This window comes from Amborella trichopoda, chromosome 6 (genome assembly GCF_054954075.1).
Source record: "Amborella trichopoda isolate Santa Cruz 75 chromosome 6, AtrichopodaSantaCruz75HAP2 v2.0, whole genome shotgun sequence".
Classification (NCBI taxonomy): Eukaryota; Viridiplantae; Streptophyta; class Magnoliopsida; order Amborellales; family Amborellaceae; genus Amborella; species Amborella trichopoda.
Window position 1 is genome coordinate 3,946,834 of NC_142341.1, and position 22,210 is coordinate 3,969,043.

At 34.2% G+C, this 22,210-nt stretch overlaps 1 pseudogene; it reads left to right on the forward strand.

Annotated features, from left to right (window-relative positions):
• Nucleotides 1-242: 242 nt before the first annotated feature.
• LOC105420682 (pentatricopeptide repeat-containing protein At2g29760, chloroplastic pseudogene) lies at nucleotides 243-1,773 on the forward strand (annotated as a pseudogene).
• The last annotated feature ends 20,437 nt before the right edge of the window (nucleotides 1,774-22,210 follow it).

Genomic DNA, 22,210 nt, shown 5'->3' on the forward strand with positions numbered 1-22,210 from the left:
AAAGTGTACCTTAAGACTTCTCGATTTTGTAAAAAAGGAAGCCTTTACCTATCCCGTCCGAAGAGGCATGTGCAGTGTACCTAAGTAACATTGCCATGACCAATATCATCACAGAAGAAAGCCATTCACGTCGTTGTCATCTCTAGTACTGTGATGGAAGAAGAGGGTAGGTCCCACTATTACATGGCTATCCATTTAATGGATGGTGATAGACACTTGTGCTCCTAGATCTCTATGGTCCTATGAATCGTTTTATGCTTTTCCATTGCATTGGTGGAGATATACACAATGTATCGTGGAATGCAATGATCGATTGTTACTGTAAATCTGGCAATTTTGAGGCTACTCGCCGGATTTTTGATGGGAATCCGGCGAGAGACGTGGTTTCATGGAACACCATGATCACTGGATATCGCAAATCTGGTATCCTTGCATTGGCGAAAGAGTTGTTCGATGCCATGGATTCAAGGAATTCGACAACTTGGAACACTATGATATCTGGCCATGTACACACTGGGGACTTTGCTAATGCTCTCTCATTGTTTCACTAGATGCAAGTTGAGAGAGTGAGAGTTAATGAGGTCACATTGGTTAGCTTGCTATCAGCTTGTGCTCATTTGGGTGCTTGGACTTGGGTGCTTGGACATGGGAAAATGGATCCATGCCTATATGAGACACAAGAGGGTCAAGATTGATGTGGTATTAGGTACAGCTCTTCTAGACATGTATTTGAAGTGTGGGAGCTTAGATATTGCTTTACAAATCTTCAAAGAATTGCCCCACAAGAATATTTTTAGTTGGAATTCAATTATATCAGGGTTGGCAATGCATGGATATGGCTTACAGGCCATAGATGCTCTCAATAGAATGAGAGAGTGCAATATTAGGCCTGATGGGGTCACCTTTGTGGGGCTCCTATCTGGGTGTAGCCATGCCGGTTTGGTCGATGACGGGAAGGGTTTTTTCTCTCTCATGAGAAATGAGTATGGGATAGAGCCTAAGGTCGAGCACTATGGGTGCATGGTCAACCTTTTGGCTCGAGCAGGATTCTTGAAAGAAGCCATTGTGCTCATTGAGACAATGCCTGTCGAGCCCAACCCAGTTGTGCTAGGGAGCATGCTTCATGCTTGCGAGGCCCACAAAGACATCGAATTAAGTGAGAAAATGACCAAGAGATTCTTAGAGTTGGACCCTCGAGATGGGGGAAACTATGTCTTCCTGTCAAATGTGTATGCTTCTAGGAAGAATTGGGATGATGTTGATGCTATTAGGAAAGAAATGAGAGATAGAGGAGTCAGGAAAACTCGAGGTTCTAGCTTGATCGAGGCGAGCAATGCTGTTCACGAATTCACAGTCGGAGACTCGTCGCACGTACAATTTGCACAAATTAGCACGTTTTTGGATGAAATCAATTGGGGTGTGAGAGAGATTGGCTACGACGCGAAAACCGTACCAGTGGTACATTACATTGAAGAGGAGGAGAAGGAGAGTGCAGTTAGGTATCACTGTGACAATCTGGCCATTGCATTTGGCCTAATGAGCACAGAGCCTGGAAGTATTATAAGGGTGGTGAAGAAACTCAGAATATGCGGTGATTGCCATGTTTTCATTAAGTTCTTATCCAAGAACTATGAGAGAGAAATTATTGTGTGGGATAAAAGTAGGTTTCACCATTTTAGATATGGGGCTTGCTCTTGCAAGGATTATTGGTAAAAAAAGATAATAACAATAAAGGACATCTACTTGTGTACAATATAAAAATTTGATCAGATTTCATAGCTTGGTTAAGAATTAGAATGGATGATCTCATGAAAGGTCCTTGTTTCAAACCTTATCCTTTGAATCAATTAGCTAGAGGACAATCAATCAGTCATATGAAAGAAAAGAAAATAATTATGAGAAAAATGAATAGAAAAAAAGAATAAGAGAAATAAAGGTATTAAACATGAATCACCAACATCATCTTCTAAGCCTTATCCTAACTATTTGGGGTTAGCAAAAGAATTAAACATGAATAAAGTGAAAATAGAGAAATATGTTTAAACTCTCCCATAACTCGTGGTCCAGTTTGCAACACTTTGGCCTGTGTAAGGGATGTTAAAGGTTTTATCCTCGAGTCAATTCTCCCTTTTAGTTTCTATGTTTTCTCTGCATTCATTCAATTTATTTATTTATTATTTTTTCTCCTCTGCCTCAATAGCTTGGCTGACCTTTTCTATTTACTACATAAATATTTTGTGGTAACTCCCACTAATCATTTGACTTCTTACATGTGAAATTCGTACTTATTTTCCAGTATTCATTTATATAGAAATCTCATATGATTTCCTGCTACCGTGGGAGCATACTGTTCACTTACTACCTCGGGTAAAGCGCGTAAAGAGTATTTTGAGGTCTCAAGGTCCCAAAGTTTACGTACGTAATCAACCTCAACCAAAGAAAATGAAGAAAAATTCAAATCTCATACTCACCCTGAAAATAACGTCTCAAATCTAAAAATCCAAATTTTGGAGGGCAAGATCTCATTGATAGATAATTCAAAATTCTTTTTTTTTTTTTTTAAATTATCATTTCGTGACTCTTAAGTGGATTTCAAATTTTCAGATCCAAAAAATTCTTCCAAGGACATTTTTCACCGGTGGCGGAAAGTGGATTGCATTCTCCGGAGTATACACACTTACTTCATTATTATTATTTTTTTGTGAAACTCCATGTACTAAGAAAATTACGGTTGCCAAATCTGGTAATCGCTTGATCCGGATCCGAAACTAGAAATTCGGATCCTATTAAGATCTGGGTATAGATTCAAGATTTGGATCCAAAATTCAGATCTGGATCCAAATCTAGCTTCGAATAGTAATTTGGGTTAGCTTGATCCGATTCAGATCTGACCCAATTTTATAAAATAATATATATTATTTTATATATAAGTATATGTTACAATTTATTTATTAATATATATAATTATATAATTAACTTATATAATTATATTTTAATTTTATAATATATAAAATTCGAACTAATTTAGATCCGGATCAGATCTAGATCCTATCAGATCCAAATTCAAATCCAATGTATACTTTTCAGATCTGAATCTGGCTATGGATGGATCCATACTTGCTCCAAAAATATTATCTGCCCCATTAGTGAGTAGAAAATTTGACTAAGAGGTTGGAACTCGGATTGGGACTTCATAGGGTCCCAACCTTGGGTCCCTCCTTACCTGAATTGGGTGAGACCTAGATGAACCGAGAAAAGAAAGAATTTTCAAAAAATTGAAAACTATAAAAGAATCGGACGATTCAAGGATTTTTCCATGCTGAATTGCTGTGCTCCGATACAGTCTGGCGAGTCTAGAGTCTCCAATTTTAAAACCTTATTTTATGGAAATATGAGCTTTGTGAGTATCCACTTGAATGTCATAATTGGTGGTCACATCTCTCTCTTATTGTTTCCTTTCTTTCTCTTGAGGTGCTGTTATTATTTCGTTGTTTCAAGGGTCAAGACTCAAGCGCTCCCCTCCATTCGAATTTAATACCACGTTACATTTAGAAAATGAAAGAGGTTATATAAGGTTGCATTATAAGATGCATCAAAGTTAGCCGAAAAGAGTGTTCCGAAGTTAGAAAATTTTCTAATTGATTATTTTGACCATGAAATGTATAGATACAAATAAAAAATAAATTTCAAGTCTAAAAAACAGTGTATTTTGTAACAAGTTATTTGGATTGTCTATTTTCAAGTGTTCTTTCTATTTTTATTATTTTTAGAATTTTCAATATTATAATTATGGTGGAATACGACTTTCAAGTCATCATAAGATTCATGACACTGAAATTGCGTCTCTAAATAAAATTTAAAAGTGTGCCTTACTTCTACACTGCAAAGAGACAAACTTATGTAAACCTCACCCTCTAGAAAAAGCCTTCTAAAACATCTTTTTCTATTCACTTGACCACGTAAATACAATTCCTGTCTTTTATGGGTAGATTTTTAAAGAAAAGGCTTCCTCTTTTCTCTAAATTTTTAGTTGTTTCTTTTGTCATCATCGGCAAATCTTAGTTAATGACTTTTCTTTCTGATAAATGGTGATTAAATTTATGGGAAAGTGGCATGCTTTATTGGATGGTCATGGCGGATCATCTTCCCCATTGATCTGGTGGCTTCCTTACGGGTTTCATTTCGTCATGTGTGTAGAGAATCAAATGAGATAGCTAATGTTTTGGCTAAGAGGGATGTTGTTCTTTCTTCTACTATGATTTCTGATGATGTAACTTTATTGCTATAATTTGATCATTTTAATAAAGTTCATGAATATTGTCCAAAAAATAAAAAAAATAAATCCAAACAGTGGATTGCTATTGTTTGATCCACATTGTGCTCATTTTGAGTAAGGCAATTTTCCCTTTCTTTTGATGAAAAGAAGTTTCTTGTGTTGGGGAAAGTATCCTTGGTAAAACCACCTCAAAGAATTTAGTGATCAACTAGGTAGTTTTAACAAAAATTTACGAATCGCTCTGCTTTTTTTTTCCATTTACCTCCTCAAGAGTTTTGCTAAAAATTTATCAAATCACTCATGTTCTAGATTTGTATCCTTGACAGGCGAAGACATCTTGATAATTTGACCTGCTTAAGTCACTTGAGCTAAATAATCTAAATATCCTTGTTTGTCCCATATTCCAAAATGAGAACATGTTCTTTTCATTAAAAAATCTTCTTATAGGTTTGAAACCCAAAATAAGTGGCGGTATTTTGGTAATTTGGCCATACTAAAGTCACCTGTCGCAACACATCATGTATGCCCCAGTCTAATTTGGGTTCTAAACCTAGAACAATAAATTTTAATTAAAAAATGTTTTGATTTCGGAATCCAAAACAAGCATAGATATTTAATTCATTTATCCAATTTATCTTGATAAGTTGAATCACAAAAATTTCTCAATATTCCAATAATATAATAATTGAATTATTTTTTACAAAATAATTTGATGAAATACTCATGCGAAGTAAATCTGTTTAACCATATCATTGGATTTTTAAAGTGGTTTGACCATTTTTTTAATATTTTATATCGTATATGTGTAAATTATGTAAATAGTTTGTTTATGTGCTACGATTGTTCGACTTGATTTTTAAGGTGGTTTGATCATTTTATGGGCACGGTTTTTATGTGGCCAGCCCACATATTGTAGAAATGTAGGCTTGGCTTTTTGAAAACTGAAAATAATAATTATACATTAATTATATTTGTTTTTAAATGGATCACCTATTCGCATTGACATTTAAAATAGATTCTTTATACCTCTGAACTCCATATTGTAGAAATGCGAGGCATGAAACAATTATTGTTCACGATATTTCGTGTACGTGTAAATAATGTAAATAGTTTGTTTACGTGCTACCATTGTTTGGCTCCAGCTGTTTTGACTGAGACTATACTTGTGTGCCTCCTGCTTCCATTTCAAACAAAGTGGATGTGTGTTAGGGTCTTATTTGTTTTTTTTTTCAATTTCATACAGTGACCAAATTACCGTTAAGGACTTGGTTTTCTTCTTGTCAAAATAACGAAAGGTATAGATAATAACATAATATTGTCCTAGAGAAGACTAAAGAAGCCTTTTTTTTTCTCTCATTTTTAAGATCATTTCTTGCTTAATTCCAATTTTATTACAGTGTTTTAGTTTCATTTCTCATACAATTCTAATTTTATTTCATTATCTCTTGTTGTTTATTTATTTATTTTGTATTTAGGATCCTAATTATCAGGGTTTTATAGTTTCATTTTAATTTATATGGTGTATTTTTAGGTGAGCAACTTCAAATTCAGTTGAGGACTGAGTCTTGGGGCCTCAACAATTGAGCCAGGAGGCCTAAAACCATCTTGAATTTTAAAGTTTTGTTTATTTTTAATTTTCCTTCATCGCATGCATACAAATTAGTCTATATCATATTAAGTTGCTAATGAATGGTTTAGATCAATAGTGAAGATTAAATTAGGAATTGCCGGTTAAATGATTCACCCAAAGAAAAGATTTTTGGTCATAAGATTGGTAACTTCAAATTCTTAGATGAGCTCTTTATCAATAGCCAAAAGATTAGAGCATACTGTCTATTCACTCCCTCTAGTAAAAAAACCCTGTTCTAAATTACCTTCAAGATCATAGATTTTAGAGGGGCGATATTCATAGCCTAGTGACCAACCTCTAAAAAAGAACAAAGGCCTGCACACTTTACATGTGCATGAAGAAAACAAGAATCTTAAAAATGAACCTGACCAAAGTGTGTAAGAACTCAAGTTCATTTTTTATTTTTCTGAAAATGCTAATTATCCAAATTCTTAAGTGGATTCCAAAATCCCAAATAAAAAAAGAGGAAAAAATTTATATAAGGTTGCAATCTTAAAAATGTTGAATTAAAGTATACCTAAAAATTCCATCATAAAAGGTTGTTTTGATGTTGAAAAAACTCTCTAATTGATCAGCTGGACATCGAGATGCATGAATATGAAAAGAAAAAAAGATTTCGAATCCTAAAAATAATGTATCTTGTAACACATTATACAGATAATCTATTTTCAAGATTTTCCAATGTTCATAGATCTATTTCATTTGAACCACTTTTAGAGTTTCAGATTTTATAATTATAGATAAAAATAGATTCTCAAGCTATCCTAAAAAAAATTTATTCTAAAATTATATTTATAATAAAATTTGGATGTGTGCCTTAATTTGATTGTTTAAAATTACAACCCTATACAAAGGACCCACTAAAAACAAATCCTTCAAAATAGCTCTTTTGCCCTAGGGAATAAGTGTATAAAGTGCTCCAATTAAGAAACTATAAAGACTCCAATCGTTCATCCTTAAAGTGCAGCTACCTTGGTCGAATTCATGTGGGACACTTGTCACATGGGTTTGTGCTATCCAACATTTTCAATCAGGGCACATGAAATATCAATAAGTAGTTTGCCCGTGGAATAACATCTCAATTAGGTTTTTGATTTTTTTTTTGAAAAGTAAATTAGGTTTTTGAATGTTAGCACATAGTTCTAGTGGACCCTGAACACATCAAGCACAAGCCTTGCTAGAAATAGAGGGCTAAAACTTACTGGAATGTAATTATCAGGCTATGAGAAGGTTTATTTTTGGTAAAAGAAGATCACAATTATTTTTAATTTATATTCTTTCTTATCATAAAGTTTAAAAAAATAAAAAAAAAAAAAGGAAAAAGGAAAAAGAAAAAAAGGGAGACACTTGAAACTTAATGACACGTTTTAAGTACTTGATTTCATATCGAATTGTAAAGAGTGTTTATGACCTTTTTGTTCCAAAAATAAAGGATCTTATTGTATGCATTATTTATATCGTACATATTTTTTTAAGTTTTGATCTTAATTGTGTATTCTCAAATGAAAGAAACACCTTAACTATCCATGTTGACATTGGATGGCTGGGAAGGTGTTAGCACCCTAGCAAAATCCCAAGTTGTAGCATTGAACATTTTTCTATTTAAGGTTCAAGATTTGTCTTGTGGGAATTTCATATTTTGCTAATGGGGAGCTTTTCCATGTTTACACTTTAGAAACGACTCATCTTGCACTTTATTTTAACTATAGGAAAAGTTTATAGGGAAACTATCTCCATACCTCCATATTTATGTTTCATTTTACAATAGACCTAAGGTTTTAAAAGATATCTTAAAGTATAAAAATCGTAGATTTTATTTCTTCTAATCCCTTGAGTTAATTTAAACCTGTTTTTTAAGCCAAACAAATTTAAAAAGACAGACCTTTTCTAAAAACCATCCTCTCAAAGTTCTCTCTTTTTCTATCACTCTGCACCCCTTCTCTCTCTCTCTCTCTCTCTCTCTCTGTCTTTCACATCTCCCTCCCTCATTTTTTCTCCTCCCGCTCTCTCTTCACGTTTCCTATCTCTCCCCTCCACTCTCTCTCCTCCGAAATACACAATATACAAAGAGAGAAAGAGAACAAGGGATAGAGAGAAACAACATAGCGTAAAGAAAGCTAATCCTGTATAAACCCGATCAGTTCTCCATAACTCCCTGAATCTTATGGACCAGAGCTTCTTCAAGCAAACCTTGAGCCTCTCACATGAAATATACACTTAATTTCACCATTCAAACACGAAACTCTTGCTCATTTAAAGCTCCATCACCGTCCTTGTCTCTCTCTCTAATCATGGCCATGAGTTCTCTATCACTGGGATAATCTAACCCCAAAAGTGCAGATGTTTTTTTCAAACTCTCAAATGTTATCAAACCGTTCGATGGGTCAACCAAAAGCTTGAATCCATTGAGCTCCACCTTGAAAGCATTGGCTTCGAGCTTTTCGACCACGGTAAGAAGCAAATCTTCATATTCTATTGCCTGGTTTTGGCCCATTTTGTCTTTTTTTGGCTATTTTTTGCCATTATTTTGCTGGAGAAAGAATGTGGCTCTTGATGGTGTTGGTTGACAGAAGTTTGGAGAGAGGAATTATAGAGGAGGGAGAGTGTTTTATTGGGGATTTGGGCTAATTTGACCTTGATTTGTATAGAGATGAATTATGGAGATATTTTTCCAAAAATGTTCTTGCTTGAATTGGTGTTATGCAGATAACTTTCATGGATTTCACGGAGGTGAGAGGTTATTGGGACGAGAGAGAGAGAGGTATTTGGAAAAACACGAGAGGAGAGAGAGAGTGAGAGATGCAGGAGGAGAGACAAAGAGAGAAGTCTGAGGTATACAAATGAAGAGAGAGAAATGATTGGGTTTAGAAAGATTATATCTTGCTGACATTTATTTAAGTTAAAAAATAGGTTTCAAGTGGCCAAGGGGTTAAAAGATATCTTTTGAAACATTGGGTTTATTAATAAATGAAACTTAAAAATAAGGGATATGAAGATATTTTCCCAAGTTTATATAAGGGCAGTGTTTGCAAAATCGAACCGGAACGGTTAACTAGACATGGGGTAAGAAGCGGTTTAACATGCCTAATCGGTAAACCAGTCGATTCAACCGTTCCAACCGGACAAGTCCCGAGCAACCAAATATTGTTGAAAAAAATAAAAAAGATGCAAAAAAATCTACTCAAATAGAAAAAGCATATAAAGAATGATTAAAACAAAACACATTAAGTGAAGTTGAAAATTAATGAAAAATGGATTTTAATAGTAAGTATTAATGACCAAAACAATTTTTAATATTTACCATAATGTAAAAAATATTAAAAAAATATATTACAAATCAAATTCCTTATTTTTGAGATTTTAAAGATATATATTTTTTAAGTTCTATTTTTAAAATACAGACGGATCACCTAAACCACAACCAGTTAGAGATTGGTTCCGATCTAACTGAGCGATTACTGGTTAGATCCGGCGGTTTATCAAACAATGCTCCCAGGCTCCCAATTCTTTATATTTGATGGTGATATACATTTTTTTTTTTAAAAAAAAACAAGTTTTTTTTTTTCGAAAGTGCCCTATTTCGGAGTGACGAAGTGAAAGGACTTCTTCAAAGTTTCAAAGTGATTAGATGGTGGACCTTCAAGGTCTGAAGTGACGTGACTTCGGACTTTAAAGGTCTGAAGTCGCAATAAAAGTTCCCTTGGATTTCCCTCCGAAGTTGTCATTGTTTGAAGGTCCAAAGTGGCCATTTTCAAAAAACTTGAGAAAAAGGGAAACAAATATAGGTACGTTAAAAACAAAAATCCAAGGGTTTTTTTATAAGGGAAAGTATACGATAAGACTTTTACCTTTGGTACAAGGTAGTCACAATTAATCTTGATCATTAGATGTAAAATTGAGTGGCTACATATATTTCATTGACCATGCTCAAAGTTTAAAAGAAATTTTCTTGAACTTTGTGACACACCTAAGCTATCAGATTTCATATTGCATAGTTGTAAGTAGTTGTGACCTCCCTGTGTCCAAGGTAAATAATCACATTGAATACAATCCCTTTTTAGAGTATTAACAACAAGGACATGGGCATAAATGTTTTAGAAAATAATAATGTCAATGCTGGTATAACAAATATGAATATTTATTTTAGCAAAAAAAACTGATAAAAAATCCTAAATTTAAAACTCCGGATTTCTAAACAACAAACATAATATAATCCATCATTTAAAAAATAATGAAAATTTCATTAAAATATTATTTTAAAATTATTTTCCCAAAAAGAAGTAAACTCTAAGAATCCACATATCTAAGAATCCACATATCCATTTTTTCTAATATTTGTGTTACTTACATTATTGTGAATTTTGTTTCTTTGTTCAAATGTCCCATTTGAGCACGGATAATAACTCCGGGGCCTTTAAAGCCTACAAGAATACTCCAGACTTTCAGCCATAGCACAAATTAGAATGTTAAAAAAACGAAACATAAGATTCATGAATGCTTCAAACTTCTAAAGCATCTATTCAAGTATATAGGCAATGAAGATAGTCCGCTTTAGATTCATCCGAGTAAAAATTTGGCACGGTTGGGTTACTCATTTAGAACCAAAAGTACAAGAACAAGCTGAGTCTATATCTAATTTCTTATCTTTTATGATTGGTTTGTTAGGACTCGAACGAGTTACTCAAGATTGAACCACTTTAACGAGTCTGTCAGGAGTCCTAACATTAGCTAGCAAATCTCTAATTAAAACATGATTATTTTTTTGAAAAAATGAACTCCAATTTTTTGAAATCCTTTCAAAAATTCCCATTTTTTTTTGCAAAAGATGTTCAAAAATTGTGTTTTTTTATATAGAATCGACATAACAACATATTTTTATCTTTTTCCATTAAATCTTTACAAGTGACTTTGTAACAATCCTAAAATTTCAAAAAAAAAAAAAAAAAAAAAAAAAGAAAAAAAAAAAAAGGAGAAAATATGCTTATAAATAGGTGATGTTCTGTTTGAGTATGATGGTCCTTGGGGACCATCACTGTTTTCAAAAACTTTTGCTTTGGATTAACTTTTGCTTTGCCTTTACTTTTTCCTTTGCCCGCTTTTGCCTCCTGTTGCTTGCAGCTGGCAGCGTCCTTTAGTGGACGTGGTTTTAGTACGATAAAAGTCTGCTTTTAACGCGACACCTCAGGTATGAGGTAGAACGTAAGAAAATAATATAATAATACGTTATAAGAATTTAAATAAGGGATGTGAGCACTCCCACCCTAAAACAAAATTTTGAGATCTCTCTCTGGTCGAAACACTGTGAACTTCTCTCTCGAACCGAATTTTTTTTATCGGAAGCTCCCTCTCAAATAATTGTGGTAAGTGACATCGTCTTTCTGAAAAATAGTCTATTTTTAATAAATAGTGATATTTTCGTCCAGGATCTTTATTTTATAAGTTTTGTGTGTAAGTGACATCGTCTTTCTGAAAAATAGTCTATTTTTAATAAATAGTGATATTTCCGTCTAGGATCTTTATTTTATCAGTTTTGTGTGTAAGTGACCTCATTGTCTCGAAAAATAATCCATTCTTTTTAAAAATAAAATGAAATAATTATTTCTGCTTATTATCATGAATTTTAGGCGCGATAAATTTTATGCGCACGTGACCTCATTATCTTGAAAAATAATCTTTTTAATAAAAATTGTGATATTTTATCTATGTTAGAAATTTTGAATGCTGTAAATTAGAAAAATAAATTTATTTATTTTTCTTGTCTATTGTTAGAAATAAATGTGATAATTATGCTTTTAGTAAAATTGTGATATTTCTTTCTACTGTTTTGAATATTTAGACATTGTAAAATTCATGTGCAAATGACTGCCGTATTATTTAAAAATTGACATTTTATTGTTGTAAAATGTTTATTTGTGAATTGATATTCCATAAATTGTGATAATTCCGTATTCTTGAATTTTTATAAGAGTTTTTCTATACATATTAAATTGGCAATTATGCTAGAATGCCTTTACAAACTGCTACCTTTCTAAAATTGAGCCCAAAATATTTGATTGGTTATTTTTGAAATGTTATAGAGAGTGATTGTTATTAATGGTTTAAGTGAAATTCATATTAATGGTTTCAGTGATATGTTGAGTACATGATATTGCTGCTTTCGAATGTTTAAAAAGATTTAGAAATAATTTAAGTATGCAAGTGGACTCATCCGGTTCGCCGGTCAGGTATAAGTGGACCTATCTGGGACGCCGGTAGGGTTTAAGTGGACTCATCCGGTACGCCGGTGAGGTATAAGTGGACCTGCAGGGATTAAGTGGACCTATCTGGGACGCCGATAGGGATTAAGTGGACCCATCAGGACGCTGATGGGGTATATAGGTGACCTACTTGGGACGCCAGTAGGGTATTTTGTGAAATCCTTTGAATTATGTACTGCCGTTAAAAGTATTATAAGCATTTCAATTACTCGGATTATACTTAATTATGCATTTATTGAAAGTAAAACTGTTGATGCATTTCTGTTAATAGATCTTATTTTGGAAAATATTGATATCTTTCAATCATGATTATTTTTAGGATTATGATGATCGCTTACTGAGTAGCCAAACTCATCAAACTATGGTAAACATTTTTTTCAGGATAACTGCGGATTCATTTTGAGTGATAGTCAAGATCAACCTTGGAAGATACTGTTGTTGTACTAGCTTTCTTTATTTACTTTGTAAGACCTCGCCACTGTAAATTTGTCCTATCAATAGATGTATATATGTTTTGTCTGTCACATCTCAGGAATAACAGTACTGTAAATTCTTGGGGTGTGACAATTATGGTATCAGAGCAATAGGTTTAAAATCCTTAGGAAATTTAAAAAGAATGTACTTAAAATCACATTTATTATGTGTACAGACCGGGATAAAGTCAAGATCCAGAATGGCTGAAGCCAATATGGAAGGAATTCACAAAGCCTTGGAAAATATGGTTGCTCTAATGCAACATCAGATGGAAAACAACAATCCACCCAGGCAGTCAGTTACAGGAAATGGTGGGAGCAATATCGAACAATTTAAAAAATTAAACCCACCTTCTTTTAAGGGTGCTGTAAACTCACTGGAAGCCGAGGGATGGATTATGCAATTGGAAAAAATATTCGAGGTTATGGAATGTCCTGATGATAGGAAGGTGGCCTTGGCAGTTTTTATGTTAGAAAGTGAGGCACAACACTGGTGGCGAATGGCAAAAGGAGTATTGGTCAAAGAAAATAAAACCTTGACTTGGGAAGTATTTCTAGAGGCATTTAATGAAAAATATTTCCCAGATTTTATTCGAGACCAAAAAGAAATGGAATTTCTAGAATTAATCCAAGGAAATAAGACAGTAGCACAGTACGAGGCCAAGTTTACTGAATTGGCCAGGTTTGCACCGCATATGATTAATAATGAGGCAAGAAAGGTGAAGAAATTTGAAAGGGGTCTCAGGCCAGCTATTAGAAGTAGAATATCAGTCTTGAAATTAAGAACTTATGCTGAAATAGTAGATCGTGCCCAAATTGTCGAAAAAGATTTTGAAGATTACCAAAAGACAAAAAATCAGAACAGTCATGTTAGACCTACATCATCTAATCGACAACAGTTTGAAAGGCCAAACAAGAAGCCAAGGCCCTCGCCATTTCAAAGCCCAATAGAAACATGTAGAAAATTTGGGAAAAATCATGGATCAAACCCTTGTTATTGGAATACCGGAGCCTGTTTTAAATGTGGAAAATTGGGACACCAGATTAAACAATGTCCTAGCTTACAGACACAATAGCTTCCAAAGCAGGGAGAGATATCTCCAAAGCCTCAGATGAAGGGAAGAGTATTCGCAATTACCGAGCAAGACGCTCAGGCCTCAAAATCAGTGATCCAAGGTACTCTTACTATCTTCCAAAAAGTAGCTCATGTTTTGATTGATCCTGGATCTACTCATTCATTTGTGTCACAACACTTTGCATGTCACTTAAAGGTAGAACCAGAACAATTCGAATACATTCTAGAGGTAGCCACACCGATGGGAGATTCAATTAACACCAATATAGTGTACAAATCATGTGTAATAAAGATAGAAGAAAAGGAACTGTTGGTTGATTTAATACTCCTGAAAATTCAAGATTTTGATGTAATCTTAGGAATAGATTGGCTTTCTGCATACCATGCAAGTATTGATTGTTATAAGAAAATTGTTACCTTTAGTATTCCGAATCAACCAGTATTTTACTTCAATGGTGTCAAAGAAGACTCCCCATTATATTTAATCTCTTGTATTCGAGCTAATCGCCTCCTTCGAAAAGGGTGTCAAGGCTTTCTTGCCTATATCAAAGAAGATAGGAAGGAAGAAATAAATTTGGATACCACTCCGGTTATCCGAGAATTTCCCGACGTTTTTCCTGAAGAATTGCCAGGATTACCGCCTGACAGGGAAATTGAATTCTCCATTGAATTATTGCCAGGGGTAGCACCAATTTCTAAGGCACCTTACAGAATGGCTCCTGCAGAACTTAAAGAACTGAAACAACAATTGGAAGAATTATTAGATAAAGGTTTTATCAGGCCCAGTGTATCACCTTGGGGTGCTCCAGTACTGTTTGTCAAAAAGAGAGATGGGACTATGAGATTGTGTATTGATTATAGACAGTTGAACCAAGTGACAGTGAAAAATAAGTATCCATTACCTAGAATTGATGATTTATTTGATCAATTACAAGGATCACAAGTGTTTTCAAAAATTAATCTTAGATCTGGATACCATCAGCTTAAAATTAAAAGTGAAGATGTACTCAAGACAGCTTTCAGAACAAGGTATGGCCATTATGAATTTTTAGTCATGCCTTTTGGATTAACCAATGCACCAGCTGCATTTATGGATTTGATGAATCGGATCTTTAAGCCCTTTTTGGATAAATTTATTGTGGTATTCATCGATGATATTTTAATTTATTCCAAGAATCAAAAGGAACATGAGCAGCATGTAAGAATGGTATTGCAAATATTAAGAGAGAAGAAATTGTATGCCAAACTTAGTAAATGTGAATTTTGGCTTGAACAAGTGACATTTTTAGGACATGTCATATCAAAAGAAGGTCTATCAGTTGATCCTTCAAAGGTTGAAGCCGTTGTTAATTGGAAACAACCAAGTAATGTGACTGAAGTTCGAAGCTTTTTGGGATTGGCAGGATATTACAGAAAATTTGTTGAAGGATTTTCTGGAATCGCAATGCCATTGACTCGATTGACACAGAAAAATGTCAAATTTGAGTGGACAAGGGAATGTGAGGAGAGTTTTCAAGAACTAAAAGTTCGATTAACTTCAGCACCTATTTTAACTATTCCTGAGGGGAGTGGGGGATTTGTGATTTATAGTGATGCTTTACATAAAGGTTTGGGCTGTGTATTAATGCAATATGGGAAAGTAGTGGCATATGCATCCAGACAGTTGAAAGAATATGAGAAAAAATATCCAATTCATGATTTGGAGCTAGCTGCAATAGTATTCGCTTTGAAAATATGGAGGCATTATCTATATGGTGAGCAATTCGTAATATACACGGATCATAAGAGTTTGAAATACCTTTTCTCTCAGAAGGATTTAAATATGCGGCAGATAAGATGGATGGATTTCTTAAAAGATTATGATTGTACAATCCATTATCATTCAAGAAAAGCTAACGTTGTGGCTGACGCTCTAAGTAGAAAATCTACGGGAGTCTTAGCTCATCTAACGATCCAAGAAATGCGATTGTTAGAAGAAATAGTGGATTGGCATCCAACTCCGTCCATTAATGGTGTGGTAAGTATGATTGCCAACATTAAGGCGGAACCCCAATTAATCCAACAGATTCGATTGGCACAAAAGAAAGACCCTCAGCTTATAACAATTATAGAAGAGGTGAAGCAAGGAAAGAGAGATGAATTCTCTATATGTAGTGAGGATTTGCTAAGATTCAAAGGCCGGGTTTGTGTCCCGAATGATGAGAGTGTAAAGAAAGCTATCTTAGAAGAAGCACATCATTCTCGTTACACGATACATCCCGGAAGTATTAAAATGTATCAGGACCTGAAGAAACCTTTTGGTGGAATAATATGAAAAAAGAGGTAGCACTATTTGTGTCTACATGCCTAACATGCCAGCAAGTAAAAGCTGAACATCAAAGGCCCGCTGGGTTGTTGCAGCCTTTACCGGTGCCAGAATGGAAATGGGAGCACATCTCTATGAATTTTGTCTCTGGCTTGCCTATAACAAATTCAGGACATGATAGCATTTGGGTCATTGTGGACCGGTTAACCAAAGCTGCCCACTTTCTACCGATTCGCACGACGTACACTTTGGATCGACTGGCTCAGCTGTACATTAAGGAAATAGTGCGGTTGCATGGAGTTCCTGTCAGTATTGTATCGGACAGGGATACTCGGTTTAATTTTAAATTTTGGGCTAGACTACAGTCAGCCTTGGGGACGAGACTCGCCTTTAGTACTGCCTTTCACCCCCAAACTGATGGACAATCGGAGAGGACCATCCAAACCTTGGAAGATATGCTGAGGGCCTGTGTTATTGACCTTACAGGAAGCTGGGATGACCATTTACCCCTGATTGAGTTTGCTTATAATAATAGCTTCCAAGCCAGTATTCAAATGGCACCATATGAAGCCCTCTATGGAAGAAAATGCAGGTCACCCATATGTTGGGACGAGGTTGGTGAAAGAAAGCTTTTGGGGCCAGAAATTGTCCAAATAACCACAGATAAAATAGCATTAATTCGTGAAAGGCTCAAGACAGCTCAGTGTCGGCAAAAGAGTTATGCCGATAACCGAAGGAGAGATCTTGAATTTGAGGAAGGTGATCGAGTTTTCCTAAAAATCTTACCAATAAAGGGCATTATGAGATTCGGCAAGAAAGGAAAGTTGAGCCCACGTTACATCGGACCATTTGAAATCCTGGAAAGAATCGGAGGTGTCGCTTATAGACTTGCCTTACCACCCGAATTGGCAAATGTCCATAATGTCTTTCATGTATCTTCACTACGAAAATATCAGCCCGACCCGTCCCATATCTTAAAATATGAACCTTTACCGATCAGGAATGACCTATCCTTCATTGAGCAGCCAATTTTGATACTGGATAGAAGGGTGCAAGTGTTGCGTAACAAGGAGATTCCTTTAGTCCGTGTATTATGGCAGTACCATTCAAGAGAAGAGTCGACTTGGGAACGAGAAAACGAAATCAGAGAAAAATACCCCTATCTTTTTCAGTAATCAGGTACACAAATTTAGAGGACTAAATTTCTTTAAGGAGGGAAGAATGTAACAATCCTAAAATTTCAAAAAAAAAAAAAAAAAAAAAAAAAAAAAAAAAAAAAAAAAGAAGGAGAAAATATGCTTATAAATAGGTGATGTTCTGTTTGAGTATGATGGTCCTTGGGGACCATCACTGTTTTCAAAAACTTTTGCTTTGGATTAACTTTTGCTTTGCCTTTACTTTTTCCTTTGCCCGCTTTTGCCTCCTGCTGCTTGCAGCTGGCAGCGTCCTTTAGCGGACGTGGTTTTCGTACGATAAAAGTCTGCTTTTAACGCGACACCTCAGGTATGAGGTAGAGCGTAAGAAAATAATATAATAATACGTTATAAGAATTTAAATAAGGGATGTGAGCACTCCCACCCTAAAACAAAATTTTGAGATCTCTCTTTGGTCGAAACACAGTGAACTTCTCTCTCGAACCGAATTTTTTTTATCGGAAGCTCCCTCTCAAATAATTGTGGTAAGTGACATCGTCTTTTTGAAAAATAGTCTATTTTTAATAAATAGTGATATTTTCGTCCAGGATCTTTATTTTACAAGTTTTGTGTGTAAGTGACACCGTCTTTCTGAAAAATAGTCTATTTTTAATAAATAGTGATATTTCCGTCTAGGATCTTTATTTTATCAGTTTTGTGTGTAAGTGACCTCATTGTCTCGAAAAATAATCCATTCTTTTTAAAAATAAAATGAAATAATTATTTCTGCTTATTATCATGAATTTTAGGCGCGATAAATTTTATGCGCACGTGACCTCATTATCTTGAAAAATAATCTTTTTAATAAAAATTGTGATATTTTATCTATGTTAGAAATTTTGAATGCTGTAAATTAGAAAAATAAATTTATTTATTTTTCTTGTCATTGTTAGAAATAAATGTGATAATTATGCTTTTAGTAAAATTGTGATATTTCTTTCTACTGTTTTGAATATTTAGACATTGTAAAATTCATGTGCAAATGACTGCCGTATTATTTAAAAATTGACATTTTTGCAATTGATTATAGTATTGTTGTAAAATGGTTATTTGTGAATTGATATTCTATAAATTGTGATAATTCCGTATTCTTGAATTTTTATAAGAGTTTTTCTATACATATTAAATTGGCAATTATGCTAGAATGCCTTTACAAACTGTTACCTTTAGAAAATTGAGCCCAAAATATTTGATTGGTTATTTTTGAAATGTTATAGAGAGTGATTGTTATTAATGGTTTAAGTGAAATTCATATTAATGGTTTCAGTGATATGTTAAGTACATGATATTGCTGCTTTCGAATGTTTAAAAAGATTTAAAAATAATTTAAGTATGCAAGTGGACTCATCCGGTTCGCCGGTCAGGTATAAGTGGACCTATCTGGGACGCCGGTAGGGTTTAAGTGGACTCATCCGGTACCCCGGTGAGGTATAAGTGGACCTGCAGGGATTAAGTGGACCTATCTGGGATGCCGATAGGGATTAAGTGGACCCATCAGGACGCTGATGGGGTATATAGGTGACCTACTTGGGATGCCAGTAGGGTATTTTGTGAAATCCTTTGAATTATGTACTGCCGTTAAAAGTATTATAAGCATTTCAATTACTCGGATTATACTTAATTATGCATTTATTGAAAGTAAAACTGTTGATGCATTTCTGTTAATAGATCTCATTTTGGAAAATATTGATATCTTTCAATCATGATTATTTTTAGGATTATGATGATCACTTACTGAGTAGCCAAACTCATCAAACTATGGTAAACATTTTTTTCAGGATAACTGCGGATTCATTTTGAGTGATAGTCAAGATCAACCTTGGAAGATACTGTTGTTGTACTAGCTTTCTTTATTTACTTTGTAAGACCTCGCCACTGTAAATTTGTCCTATCATTAGATGTATATATGTTTTGTTTGTCACATCTCAGGAATAACAGTACTGTAAATTCTTGGGGGGTGACAGACTTCTTCCCTGTAAGTTTAGATCTCATCACTTTTTTAATTTGATATCATTGATTGATTTTTTTTTTTTTTTTGGAGACAAGCTCATTAATAGTTGGACTAAATTAATAATCTTGATACGGCAAAAATTCCATAAAAATTTTTCATCAATATATTTCCGGTAGAAAAGTGTACCAACAATAACACACTACCAACATATTCCCAAAAAAAAAAAGTTCTCCGAAATCAAGTGTATATCTCAAATTATTGATAGAGTTAAAGAAAGAATAACCCAGAAAAATCTTAATAACCCAGAAAAATCTTCTTTTTCTGTAAATTAAGAGTACAATTGAAGAGAGAGAGAGATGTTAAGTTAACTTAAAAACTAAAGAATTCGACAGCTAGAAATTAAGGGTGAGGTTCGGCTTTGAGTTTTCTTACCCATATAATTCAGTGCAAGTCATTTGTTACATTCTCTCAATATAGAAGTTTGATGAATTTCACCTTTTTTTTTTTTTCTGAATATAAAAAATTATTGTATATTTTACATCAGGACACCAGAGGAAATATTGCTGATATGTTAAAACAATTTAAACAAAAAAATTGCCAAGTAGGACTCTTAACAATATCAATTAAGGACATAGAATTATTTTTCATTGACTTTATTGTATCATTGCAATAACTGTAAATGATAATTCTAGCTGATTTTTTCATTCTTTTTTTTTATGAAAAATTACAAAAAATACCTTAAAATAGACAACTTACCCCACCTCAATTTTTTCTCTCACTTTTTTTCCCCAAACAGAGTAAACTACCCTTGTTTGTTTTCACACGGCCTTCTCTCTCCTATTTCTCACTTTTTATTTACCCACACCAGTTTCACATTTCCCACTTTTTATTTACCCACACCAGTTTCACATTTTCCACTTTTTATTTACCCACACCAGTTTCACATGCGCTCTGGCAGTTGAGGACCTCACTCCGGTAATATAAACAAGCGCTCCGGCAATCTTAACATTCCCGTCTGGCAATGCAGGCTCTAAGCCACAGTGCTCCAGCATTATGAGAACGCGATCTGACAGTACAAGCATGCACTCCAGTAGTCCGCTTTGGCAATGCAGGTTCTGGAGCCACAACGCTCCAACAATGGAATATCACGCTCCGACAATGAACTCAATGCACTCCGGCAGTAAAATGATGTCCTCCGGCAGTACGGCCTTTGGAGCTGCCATGCTCCAGCAGTGTAAAGACTCGCTCTGGCATTGTGTTCTTGACATTCCGTTTCGACAATAGTATACTGTACTCCGGCACTACGCTACTTGGGACCTGCAAATTGATTTGGTTTGTACAGAAATGACATTTCTGTCAAAAACAATAACAACTTTTTACCTTGGGCGGGTTTTTACGAGGAAAAGTTGTTTTGGGGAAAAAAGTGAGAAAAGATTGGTGTGGGGGTAAGTTGCATAGATAGCCCATTTTAGGGTATTTTTTCTAATTTTCCTTTTTTTTTAGCGAACTCTGAAATATTCACGATTATTTAACTTACCTAATTTTTGGCAATCCACATTTTTGCCCCAAATTTTTACCTCCATGTTTTTTTAACCAAAAGCGATTTTCTATTGATATTTCGATTTATCAATACGTTGTTATTCCCCAATTTACTAAGGTTCTAACAACAAAACGCCCCCTCCTTTTTGACAAATACAAATAACCCCGTTTTTCAAAATCCTAGTTGTGCATTTGGTTTGAACTTTGAACCCATTTGTTACATGTTGAATATGCACATGTTATTGAAACTGACTGCAAGTTTCTTGATTCGATGAGTCGTCATTGCAGGCCTCTTTGGAGATTGTACTTAGTTTTGGTTAATATATATCTAAGCTTGCATCTTTTATTGATAAGCAATGGATGGTCCAACACGCTTATAGGTAAGGATAATATGGCTGCGTATTCTTTGGCCAAAGCAGCTTCTATGAATGAAACAATGATGCAATGCATTTTCCCCTTGATTTTGTAATGCCTTTATTATAATTGATGTTGTTAGTTTTTTTTTGCCAATTAAGAACTGGTTATATAATATTTATTGGGGATTGTGTATAAGATCATTTACTTTTGGTACAAAGAAGTCACAATTATTTATAACCACCCGATGTGAAATCTGATAGCTTGAGTATATCACAAAGTTCGAAAAAAATTCTTTTAAACTTTTAGTTTGGTCAATAAAATAAATGCAGCCACCCATTTTTACATACAGTGGTCAAGATTAATAAAACTAATAGGGCCCGCAATCTCCATTGATTTACCCAAAAACAAAATGCACATGTCATGCACATGTCAAATGCCAACAAAAGAGAGAGAGATTACAAAAAAGAGACAATTGAAGGGACATTTAGACGTAGCATTAGAACATTAAGACATAAATTATTGTTATTACTATTATCAATTTGGAATCGTTTAGGAGTGGACTTAGGACATAGTTGGTGAGGACGTATTGAGTTGTAATCCTACAATGGCTAGAGAAGCGGAAAACAAAGCTAGATAGGGTAAGGGAAAAGTTTATATAAATGCGATGCTCTAAACAATAAAATTAGGGTGCAGCTCAAAAATTTCACTAGAAGAGGTTGTTTAGATGCTCAAGTATCATCAAATTGATCATTTCAACATCAAGATGCATGGACATGAGAATAAAATGGATTTCATGTTTTGGAAACAATGCATGTTGTAATGCATTTTGCACTGTCAAATTTCAAGATTTTCATAGCTTTGCTCGATATACACTACTTTTGAAGTTTTAAATTTTATAATTAGAGATGAAAGTATATTTTAAGGCTATTGTAAAGATTTCTAGTATTGAAATCATATTTTTCGACACTATTTGAAGGTGGGCTTTACTTTGATTGTTTAGAGCCTCAGCTCTTTACAAACCGCAACCGTTGAGTAATGGCTTAAAAAATGAATAATTTATAAACCCTATTTCCAAAATATAAACATATCGGAAAAAGATTCCACATAATACATAAAAAAACAATGAAGAGGACACCACAAAGAAAAATAAAATC